Here is a 9,273-nt window from a genome sequence, read left to right as displayed (position 1 = left end):
ATGGCGGCTAGAATTGCACTTCTCAAGCACCTGAGAATTTGTGTGCAATCCGATCGAAAAAGCATAAGGCCCTTGACCGTCTTTGAGGAATTTTTTCGACGCCATTTATCGGAGGAAGCGAGAGGAATGTTTCTTGACAAGTCGGAGGTTACCGATCGCGTCATCTCCGTCGTAAAGAATTTTCAGAAGGTTGATCCTTCCAAGGTATTGAGCTAATTAAATAATATATATCCTTGTATGTGCAATCTTTATACTATTTTGTTTTATTAAACCTTGGAGTTCATCGTTGAGCTTCTGTCTCAATTTGGGAACTTAAAGATGTTACGTACGCGGTGGCACGATTATACACTAAGTAGGGTTTAGTTAGCCCCAATTTTTCATTAAGTTAAACGAATATTTTAGATCTCAGATATTTAGTTTTCTTGCTTTTGGGGAGTGGATAGAATAAAGTGAAATGCATATTGTATCCGCATTTGGCTATTATGTGCAAGTAGATGTTGAATTGAAATAAAACTCACTCCATTCCAGTTCATTAAAACCTTGGTCTTGATTTTAGACATGTAACATTGCCTCCTCTTGTACTACAAATTTTGACAGAATTTTTAGTTGATTCTGGACAAGAAGAACTCAAAGAACGGAGAGCTCTCCGATCTCGATACCTTCACGTTAAAGCTCTAATAAGTGGTAACTCTTTAATTTACTTTCTTATTTTATCTCTATCTTTCATTCATTGATGATTTCTTCTCTAAATTTATAATGCCTATTGCCTATTGAAGTTGTTCACTAAGCACTATTTCTGGCAGATAAGAGAGATGATATTTCAAAACTTGATTATGACAATTTCAATTCAATCATTAATGAGGTTGAAAACTTGCATAAAAGAGGTATCTATATCTTTTTTCAAGTTTATGTTAACATTGCCTTTGTATTTTGATTGCTTTTCTGTCACATTAATGAAATTTCATATCATGTTATATACCACGTTATTTTTCATAATTATGTTGATTCATAGAAACAAACTATGATGATTTCATTGATGATATTCAATTTCAGTTGATTCTTTTTGTTAGCTTACATTGAAAATTGTTATTCTCTTTATAGTGAGAAAACCTAGGGAACAAGTTGTTGATGTTGAGGCCCTTTTAGATATTGCAAATACAATAGTGTCCTCTGTTAGGGCGTAGGGTAATGAAGGAATAACCCCATCAGATTTTGTGAAATCTTTGCTGAGGAATTTTGAGCAACCAATGGGAGGGTATAAGTGCAGATGTAGGGAGGAGCTCAATTGCATAGAAAAGTATTGCTAGTGGTGTTGCTCATATTTTTAGAAAGGCTCCTGAATGTTGCACAATGTGTGTATTTATTTCTTTATTCACATTGATTTGGTTAATTATGGAGATTTGCATGTGAATGTGCCTAATATGCCATTGTGTATAGGCTTGGACCAATGACTAATGAACTGAAGCAAAGGGAGCCCATTGTTCAGAAAAAACGCGTGCGACCAACTGAAAGTGCTCGACTAATGTTTAATATTTTAAGGAAGAATAAGAAGGCAGGGCTTGAAAATCTAGTATTGAACCGAAACTCATTTGCATAGACTGTGGAGAATATATTTGCCTAGTCTTTCTTGGTTAAAGATGGGCATGCAGAAATTGTTGTCAATGAGGGAGGGAAGCATATAGTTTGTAAGTTCTATTATACCAATGCTGTTCTATATTCATTTTACATATTTTTTGTGTTTTCAAATTGACTGGATTCACTTTCTATTTGTATTAGCACCAAGAAATGCTCCTGCTACCAATGCAGTTACATCCAAGGAAGTTTCTTATTTTCACTTTATTTTCAGATATGACTTCAGGGATTGGAAGGTATGCTTTGATCTTGTTTATGTTAACCTTTTTTATTTCCCGACATAGAATATTCTCTCGAATCCATATGGAAGGTTGAAATCTATATGGAAATCCTAGAAGATCCCATTATAGATAAAATTAATGGGATTTTATTGTCATTGATGGTCATATTTTTTGTTATTTCCATAAATTCGTAGTTTGCTTGAAAGAGAATGATAAGATTTGCCTAGTTATGATTCATTCTTCTCATTCAATCTTGGAAATGGCATTGCCCAAGTGTCGACTTTTCTTTCGCATTGAACGACTTCATCTATGGATTAATGTGCATTACTGAGATAGTTAGAGTTGTTCATGTTATTTCATCTTGAAAATGGATATTTAATCATTCAAGTTTTATGATTGATATTCTTGATTCCCAATTCGTAACTGTATGTGAGATAGACGTGTTATCATGCAATAGTATTTTCTTAATCATGGGTTACGCATGCATGAGAGAACATGTTTTTCTGAGGAGACATGTCGCCTCGTCTCTCAATTGTACTAATGCTCGTCTAATAGAGTGAATGAGACTTTAATTTGATATAATATTTTTGATGTTTTTTCACTGACTGCGGAATAACAGAGTCAACATCATAATTTAGCAGTGTAATTTGAGATCTACTATTTGAAATTATAATAATGAAGAGCACTATGAGATAATTGCTTTTGAGTTTTGATGAGTGTTTGATGCTCTGTCTGATTCAATTATTTTAGTTGTTCTGTTTGTACTGGTTGTGATTCTCTTGGCCTGAAGCTGATTTGTGCTACTGATTCTATTCCGAATTTGATTTGTTATTGCAGTGTATAGGAGAGACAGTGTTTTATTTTCCACAAGGTCATATGGAACAGGTTAGTTACAGATCAGTCTCCAGTTTTCTTGCTTTGAAGAGTTTGAATCCAGTTTTCTTATTTGTATATGCTTTTGTGGTACGATTTATACGTATTTCATTGATACAGTTGGAGGCTTCCACAAATCAAGAATTAAATTAGAGGATTCCTTTATTCGATCCTCCATTTAAAATTCTTTGTAGTGTTTCTCACATTAAGTTTATGGTAAGCTTTTTTATATTCTGTTTCTGTTCAAATTTTAGGGAATTTGTAATTTCTGCCATTGTTGGATACTTTTTAGCAGATTATTGGTGAATGATTCTTTTATCCTTCTTTATTTGATGTGTAGGTTGAGCAAGACTCTAATGAAGTTTATGCTCAAGTTACTTTAATGTCGGAGCAAGATGTAAGACCTAAACAGCTAGCTCCTAGATCTATTTAATGTTGACAGCGTTTAACTAAAGTGTACACTGTTTTATATTGTGTAAACAGCTTTATTTAATGATGAATTGTGGATTTATGATTGTGATTTGTGGATGATTGTGGTTTTTGGATTATGATTGTGGTCTTTAGATTGATGATTGTGGTTTTGGAATATATTAATGGATTTGCAAAATGAATAATTATTATTGTTTATATAAGTACAAATATGAAATATTAAAAAAAACTAAAAAAACGATTATATTTTTTAGTAACGGTATTAAACATAAGAAAATCGTTACTAGTAATTTATCAGTAACGATTTTATAAATAAGAAAACTGTTACTAGTAATATATCAGTAATGGTTTTATAAATAAGAAAACCGTTACTAGTAATGCTTTATCTGTAACGGTTTAACATTGGCTAAAACCGTTACTAATTTTTATCTGTAACGGTTTAACCTTGGCTAAAACCGTTACTATTGTTAGAGGAGTATCAGTAACGGCTTTCGAAAGCCGTTACTGATACTAGAAGAGTATCAGTAACGCTCGTTTCTGTGATGAATGGTAACAATTTTATTCGTCGTTACAGAATGTTATTAGTAACGGCTTTTGAGGCTTTTAGTAACGGTTTTCGCCCTTACTAATACCCTTTTTTCTACTAGTGTCAGCTGGCCTATTCTTTAACAAATCTTCTCTCAACGTATATTTTCCAAACTTCAAATCAGATCAATAACCTTTCAATGACCTTACCAACGATTTTAGTACCAAATTTTCAGCCATTTGAGGTAAATCAAACATATTATGTTAAAAAAAATAATATTAACATTAGAAAAAATAAATACATATTATGAATGATAAATAATTTACATTGATCAATCTTATTAAACGGTCTTTCAATTCTTTGGAAAAGCATCTCTAGTCATTATATAACAATGGGGTTATTTCTGGTTCAAATGATTGAATGATACTGTAATTCTTTTGTCACTTGGTAAAGCTCATACGTCAGGTAGAGTAGTGGATCTGCGTACTCTCTTATGTGGTTGAGAATCTATATAAAAATATGTTAAAAATTAATAGATACATTTAAAACTAATTATAAAATAAAAACATATAGAATGAAAGTAAATATAAACTATTTATCAATACATTATAAATATATATCTATAAATTTATGTTTCATTTTTTATAATAACTACCTTGAGTATCACCATGTAAGGCATCAAAAGTAGAAGCATCATGTATTGAATTATTTGATGATGATTGCATACAAGACGTTGATCCATTAGTCAAAAAATCTACAGTGTTTAACTTTTTTTTCGAGCCATTTATCTGTAAATACATTACAAAATATATTAAAACACTATACAAACTCACTTATGAGTCAAATAAAAGATGTATAAATATCGGAAGTTTCACTTGGTGATATAAAATTAAGCTAGTTGATTTATAGTTTCTCCTTTAATATCATCTCTAACTCAATCAACATCAGCATCTCTTATAATTAGTGAAGACTCCTCAATTTCAATGTGAACCATACTTTGATCTCTCATGTCAAAAGTATTTCTAAATTTTATTTGCCTTGGGAGAAACCAACTAAGATTTAAAATGTCTTTAACATATATAATTTGTTGACATTGTGAAGCAAATGTAAATGGATCATTTGTGAGATATTTTCATGTCTGTATCAACTGAGAAAAGTTGACCATTGCAAATTCTAAAATATCTTTCTTATTCCTATCTTTTGATCACATCAGCTCAATCACATCTAAATAGTACAATCTTAAATTCATTTGAATAGTTCAATTCAATGATATCAGTCAAAATTCTATAGTAGACAACATCGCCAATGATTGGTCTTCGATCACTCGTACTTGCATAACTATAAGCTTTTTAAATAATCATCACTCCACAATTTTAAGTGCTTAAATTCACTTCAGAATCTTATCTTTAATATGAAATCTATATCCATTTTTCACATCATATGTTTTAAACCTTTTCACGATTTGATGTGGACCAAATGCACTATAACCGTAAATAAAGATGGTAGAAATATTTTTTTCTAAGTGGCATAGTATAATTGGTGCCTTGTCTTGAAGTGATTTTATCTCTGGACTTGATAGAAATTTTGCACATATAGCTTTAAAGTAGTTTGCACAACTCTATCAATACTGAAGACACTTTCGATAGCAAAGTATTTCGTAATGCAATAGGGAGGAGCTTTTGCATTAAAACGTAACAATCATAGCTTTTATGTCCATAAAGCTTGCGTTGACTACGAATACAACGTGAAATATTTGATGCATAACCGTCTAGAAGTTTGATATTATCTAATACTTCTAAAAACTTGTTCATCTCATTTCAAGACATGGTAAAGCATGTGGGAGGGACATAATATGTATTTTGACCTTGTTGTTCGAGCCACAAATCTTTTCTAATATTCATCTTTTACAAATCAAGACAGGCATTTACATTATCTTTTGACTTCTTTTTAACTTTTAATAAAGTATTCACAATGTTGTCACAAACATTCTTTTTGATATGCATAACATCAAGATTGTGATGTAACAGATTGTGTGTTTTCAATATAGAAGTTCAAAGAATTTTTTTTTTTTTGATTGTTTAAACATGATTTTGAGGACCCACCACAAACAAACACCATCTAGATATGAAGATAATTATATACCCTAATTCATACCTACATACATAGAAGATGGATTAAAGGAAAACCAATAAAGTAACAAATACATCAAGAGAATGGCTCATCATGTGTTGTTTTAAATGAGCAGGTTTATAAAAACATGCTCCACACTCATGACAAGTATTCAACTTTTCGTTGTTTTCTTCAGACAAAGTTCCCTCATTGTTCTTGCGTTCAATTTCATCTTAATATATATTGGTGAATCAAACCTAATGGTTAGAGAGAACGTGAGAGGAGAGGAGTGACTTCTTGGAGCAACATATACCACAAAACTATAACAAGGGATAAAACTAAGAGCCAAGCATTTACAATAAAAAACAGTGACCTAAACAAGCCAAATATATACCCTAATTCATCCTTGAAACAAAGAAGTATAACTTTTTCTCACTCATAAAGATGGTTCAATCAACTAGGGAAGAAATATACCACCCTCATTTTGTTTAGAATGAAATTTCAACTGAAAATAAATGAGAAATCCAAAATACTATAACAGAGGCAAATCTATGAGCCAGACATCTACAATAAAACCAGTGACCTAAATAAATCGCATATAAACCTCAATGCATCCTTAAAATAGATAAATACAACAATTTATCACTCAATAGATAATCCAATCAACTATGACAAAGATATATCCAACCTACATTCTTGTTTATCAACAAAATCCAACTAAAATAATCAAGAAATCCAAAACACTATAACAATGGATAAAACTAGGAATGGAAATGGGTACTCGTATACCCGATACTCGTGGGTACATGATGGTCAAATTCGGATATTTAAAATCGGGTTCAGGATCGAGGATGGAGAGTAGAAAATGTTACCCGATCGGGTTCGGGAATGTGTAGTGTTAGAAACCCAACCCCCATACCATATACCCGAATATATTAATATTAATATATATATATTGTTAAAATTTAAATGACTTTTCAAATTCCACATCTTAACCATCATTATCTTAGTCATCATTACAATATATATAGTATTTATTTTCTCTTTACCCAAAAACATAAGTCACGCCAACCTCATTATAATAAGTGTTTCCCTCTTATTAGTCATGATTCTTAATCTTCATTCTTCATTTTTCATCTTCTTTTCTTTCAACCTTACTTCAATATCTATTTTAAACCTTCTCTCTAGTTTTTGTTCTAACTCCAAGTCTGCAATAATAATAAAAAGTGTTATATTGTTCCACCTATACAATATAACTATGGAAGTAAGTAATGTTTTCATTTGTCTTTTTTTAATTTTGATATTACTAGTTTTAATATTATTTATTATTTAATAAAGTTATGTTTGTTCTTCAACTTTTACAATTTTATACTTATTTATTAACTTAATCTTCGATCTCTATTTCGTAACTTCTTCTTCCGTTTTAACAGCAACAAAGTTACATTTCTGTAACTTCTACAAGACTATTCAAGAAGGATGTGTTTTTTTGTGTGAAAAAACTGCATTGATGATGAATATTTTGAAGTTTATGTTTAATTAAGTATATTGTTATATCCTCTTTAAGTTTATTTATACTTTGTAGTATGAATTAATTTATATTATTTAGTATGAATGAATTTATATTAGTAGTATGGATGATTAAGTGTTGTTTAAAGATAAAATATTTATTTATATTTTTTGGTCAATTATATTTTGTAATAACATAATAGTTAACCATTTATTACTCAAAAGACTTCCATGACCCGTAGATCAAGGCAAGCCCTAATGATCGGAGAAGAATGTAACTAACCTCGTACATGCGACGAACTAGCTGCGAAGAAGAATGTTTTACAATGGGTTATGGAGAGTCGGAGTTGTTTTCGCGATGGACACACGAGATGAACTGGTTGCGGAAAAGAATGTTTCGCGATGGACGCACGAGATGAAACTGGTTGTAGAGAAGAATGTTTTACGACGGATTTTGAAGAGTCGGAGCTGCTTCGCGATGGACGCACGAGACAAACTAGTTGCGGAGAAGAATGTTTCGCGATGGATTGTGGAGAGTCGAAGTTATTTCGTGATGGACGCACAAGACGAACTGGTTGCAGAGAAGAATGTTCAGAGATGGATTATGGAGAGGCGGAGCTGTTTCGCGATGGACACACGAGACGAACTGGCCACATAGATGTTTTGCGATGAATTGTGGAGAGTTAGAGTTGTTTCGCGATGGACGCATGAGACGAACTGGCTACGGAGAAGAATACTTCACAATGGATTGTGGAGAGTCGGAGTTGTTTCGCGATGGATGCACGAGACGAACTAGCAGTGGAGAAGAATGTTTCGTGATGGATTGTGGAGAATCAGAGTTGTTTCACGATGGACGCACGAGACGAACTAGCTGTGGAGAAGAATGTTTCACGATGGATTGTGGAGAGTTGGAGCTATTTTGCAATAGACGCACGAGATAAATTAGCTGTAGAGAAGAATGTTTCACGATGGATTGTAGAGAGTCAGAGTTGTTTTGCGATGGACGCACGAGACGTAGTGGTTGCGGAGAAGAATGTTTTGCGATGAATTGTGAAGAGTCGGAGCTGTTTAGCGATGGACGCACGAGACGAACTGGTTACAGAGAAGAATGTTCTGCGATGGATTGTGGAGAGTCAGAGTCGTTTCGCAATGGACGCACGAGATGAACTAGCTGTAGAGAAGAATGTTTCGCGATGGATTATGGAGAGTTAGAGTTGTTTCGTGATAGACGCACGTGACAAACTAGTTGCGGAGAAAAATGTTTCGTGATAGATTATGGAGAGTCGGAGCTATTTCGCAATGGATTGTGGAGAGTTGGAGTGGAGATGATGTAGGCTAACTAATTAGGCAATGAATTTTTTAGGTTAAAAATGAATTGGTTTGTGTATAACCGAAAATGAATTAGGCTTGGGCTTTTTTAAATATAAAAAAACTGATTTCTAATTTAAAAAAATATATAAGTTAAATTTTTATTCTTAAATATAATATAATGATTGATTTGTTTATTTTTAGTTTATATTATTTTTTACTTCTAATTTAATTAATTTAAAAAAAATTAATAATGCTATAATTTTTTTTAAATTATGTTATATAAAAAAATAATAATTAAATTTTAATGTTAATAAAATTCTGAGTCAAATTTAATTTAAAAAAAAATTAAAATAGTGAAATAAATAATTTTAAAATAAAACATACCAAATATTAAAATTTAGAATAGTTAAATTATAAGAATTTTAACAAAGTTTGTAAAAAAAAAAATAAAGATGGTTGTATAGATATAAAGGTTGGCAAAAAAATTCTTTTAGTATTTTACCCACGTGTAATATGTGTAGGCATATAAAGGTCGCTGAAAATGTATTTTGTTGTCGTGTTTTTTCAATAATTTTCTACAACGATCGCATGTATTAGGATTTGAATATTATTTTTTTAATTTTAAATGTAGAAAAACATATGCATGTCTAGGACTTGAAAAATAAT

General features: G+C 31.6%; 1 pseudogene; it reads left to right on the top strand.

Annotated features, from left to right (window-relative positions):
* Nucleotides 1-3,225, top strand: LOC124924860 (annotated as a pseudogene).
* The last annotated feature ends 6,048 nt before the right edge of the window (nt 3,226-9,273 follow it).

Source organism: Impatiens glandulifera, chromosome 1 (genome assembly GCF_907164915.1).
Source record: "Impatiens glandulifera chromosome 1, dImpGla2.1, whole genome shotgun sequence".
Taxonomy (NCBI): domain Eukaryota; kingdom Viridiplantae; phylum Streptophyta; class Magnoliopsida; order Ericales; family Balsaminaceae; genus Impatiens; species Impatiens glandulifera.
Note: the sequence above shows the minus strand (reverse complement) of the source record. Positions and strands in the feature narration are given on the sequence as shown.